Below are 3,674 nucleotides of genomic sequence, written 5' to 3' on the forward strand. Positions count from 1 at the left end.
CGGATTTACCGTTCAGATTTTAGAAAATTTCCATTTTGCCTTTCTTACTAAAGAAAGGTATAGTGTTTGCTTTTGGCTCCGACTCCAATTCAAGCTTCGTTCTCAAATCATTTCTCGAGAAATATAAATTCGAAAAATTTGCAAAAATCATTGACGATCGATTTTCGACGCCCGATCGATTGACAATGACAGAATTGGTCTACCTACAATGTCCGAATTTTGGCGCTTAATTTACTGTAGAGCACGCGTGACGTCCGTGTGTGGTAAAAAGTGCTCAATTTTGTGGTAGGGGTTTCTCAGAGCCCACATTATGGATTTAAGCTCTCTTGGGCGCATTTGAAAGGGGATGTGCTGAACCTGAACCAGTTCCATACCAAATTTGAATTTATCCATTTTTATGGGGACTCGGAGTGTGTTTTCACCAAATCAGGCGGTTTTCAAATGAAAATTCGGTCGAAAATTGAAGTATTGAAATCGTTTATTTATCCAAAAAATTGCATTTTTCCAGCCCTACATCCTCCCAAATTTTCATCCATGTCGGTAATGTGGTTCTTGATTTACAGCTTGTGGACTAATTCACTGCGAGGGGGAAAAACCCCTAAAAAAGGTAAAAGCCAATTTTCACCAAATGCCAAAACTATTCCTTTGGCATTTTATCTAATTTTTTTTCTCCACATCATAATCTAGACCATACTCGATATTCTGAAACAAATTTGACCTCATTCGGATTTACCGTTCAGATTTTAGAAAATTTCCATTTTTGCCTTTCTTACTAAAGAAAGGTATAGTGTTTGCTTTTGGCTCCGACTCCAATTCAAGCTTCGTTCTCAAATCATTTCTCGAGAAATATAAATTCGAAAAATTTGCAAAAAACATTGACGATCGATTTTCGACGCCCGATCGATTGACAATGACAGAATTGGTCTACCTACAATGTCCGAATTTTGGCGCTTAATTTACTGTAGAGCACGCGTGACGTCCGTGTGTGGTAAAAAGTGCTCAATTTTGTGGTAGGGGTTTCTCAGAGCCCACATTATGGATTTAAGCTCTCTTGGGCGCATTTGAAAGGGGATGTGCTGAACCTGAACCAGTTCCATACCAAATTTGAATTTATCCATTTTTTATGGGGACTCGGAGTGTGTTTTCACCAAATTAGGCGGTTTTCAAATGAAAATTCGGTCGAAAATTGAAGTATTGAAATCGTTTATTTATCCAAAAAATTGCATTTTTCCAGCCCTACATCCTCCCAAATTTTCATCCATGTCGGTAATGTGGTTCTTGATTTACAGCTTGTGGACTAATTCACTGCGAGGGGGAAAAACCCCTAAAAAAGGTAAAAGCCAATTTTCACCAAATGCCAAAACTATTCCTTTGGCATTTTATCTAATTTTTTTTCTCCACATCATAATCTAGACCATACTCGATATTCTGAAACAAATTTGACCTGATTCGGATTTACCGTTCAGATTTTAGAAAATTTCCATTTTTGCCTTTCTTACTAAAGAAAGGTATAGTGTTTGCTTTTGGCTCCGACTCCAATTCAAGCTTCGTTTTCAAATCATTTCTCGAGAAATATAAATTCTAAAAATTTGCAAAAAATCATTGACGATCGATTTTCGACGCCCGATCGATTGACAATGACAGAATTGGTCTACCTACAATGTCCGAATTTTGGCGCTTAATTTACTGTAGAGCACGCGTGACGTCCGTGTGTGGTAAAAAGTGCTCAATTTTGTGGTAGGGGTTTCTCAGAGCCCACATTATGGATTTAAGCTCTCTTGGGCGCATTTGAAAGGGGATGTGCTGAACCTGAACCAGTTCCATACCAAATTTGAATTTATCCATTTTTATGGGGACTCGGAGTGTGTTTTCACCAAATCAGGCGGTTTTCAAATGAAAATTCGGTCGAAAATTGAAGTATTGAAATCGTTTATTTATCCAAAAAATTGCATTTTTCCAGCCCTACATCCTCCCAAATTTTCATCCATGTCGGTAATGTGGTTCTTGATTTACAGCTTGTGGACTAATTCACTGCGAGGGGGAAAAACACCCCTAAAAAAGGTAAAAGCCAATTTTCACCAAATGCCAAAACTATTCCTTTGGCATTTTATCTAATTTTTTTTCTCCACATCATAATCTAGACCATACTCGATATTCTGAAACAAATTTGACCTCATTCGGATTTACCGTTCAGATTTTAGAAAATTTCCATTTTTGCCTTTCTTACTAAAGAAAGGTATAGTGTTTGCTTTTGGCTCCGACTCCAATTCAAGCTTCGTTCTCAAATCATTTCTCGAGAAATATAAAATCGAAAAATTTGCAAAAAATCATTGACGATCGATTTTCGTTGCCTCGTCGACAAGTTGTCAAGTTGAGCTTCACATGCAGACGCGAGCAATGCTGGCGCGTGATGCTGGCGCGTATATATTGTTGATACTAGATTACCCCCCTTTTATTGCAAGTTGCTTTATCGATTGCTCGTTCATCACACATCGCCTATCATTATTTTCTATGCTAAGCTTCAGTGAACGCAAACTAAACGCAAGCAGCTATCTGTTCTGAAGCCTCATGCTCATTCTTTTGCCTTTCTTTTTTGTTTTGCTCATTCTCTGATCGAACTCTGAGCGAACGAATTTCTGGGAAGCGTCCAAGCTTCCCATGTGCCAGTGACAACACACATCGCGGGTTCGGTTTTCTAGCTTCGGTACTAGCCTTTTTGTGTATTAGTATTTTTGTTCATCGTACCAGCGCACCAAGGTGGTTTATTCGGTACGTTTGCGTTTGTCGTAGTGAAGTCCCACCGAGCGCTCAGCCGTTGTATGCTTCCCAATCCCAAAAACGCCTGAATGCATACTACATACTCATGCATACTTATTGAAAGCTCACAATTTTGCCTAACGCCTAAATGACAGTTTAGTGAATTACAGTAGGCGTTTCAAAGCTTTCAAGAACATTTATGCGGCTTTACCGTTACATCGTTGTTTACAACACGGCAAATTCTCGAGTGTTGAAACACTTTCTGCTAGTCATTTTGTAACCACTTTAACGCATTCCCTGTCACGACGTTCTAGCAGGATTCTAGCAGAGTTCTTACAGAGCTGGATATTCTTACCGCATTCTAGCAGAAATGTTCCACCGTTCTAGCAGGACTCTGACAGAACCAGATCTGCTAGAATATTTCGTGACTGGGTTGGAGCAAGACGGAATTATTTTGTTTTCTCGTTAATTCTTGATATTTTGAAAAGTGCAAAAAAAAAAACACTGAGAGAATACGAACAATTTAGCGATATGCAGAAAACATTACGCACATCGCAAATTGTGAGCTAATTCTCTGTCTCAAAAACAATGTGTTCTGATTTAAAAAATCGAAAATGCTTGTGTGCGAGCACAGCTTACAACCGGCCATGGCAAATGGGGCAAAAACCAGCGCTTTTCAGTTATATGAAAAAATATGGTTGAGTTTCGAATTGTATTATGAATGGACCACTCTTTATTTTGCTATTTCTTTGAAAAAAAAATCAACTGTCGTTAACTTCCTTTTGTAAGAAAGGCTCTATCTCACCCCAGGTGGGATTAAATCGGGTTTTTATTATTGTTCAATATTTCCTATAGAACAGCTTAGTTTACAAAACATCTTATATTTTTAATTGATTTATCAGATGCCATTATGTTTT

Source organism: Culex quinquefasciatus, chromosome 1 (genome assembly GCF_015732765.1).
Source record: "Culex quinquefasciatus strain JHB chromosome 1, VPISU_Cqui_1.0_pri_paternal, whole genome shotgun sequence".
Classification (NCBI taxonomy): domain Eukaryota; kingdom Metazoa; phylum Arthropoda; class Insecta; order Diptera; family Culicidae; genus Culex; species Culex quinquefasciatus.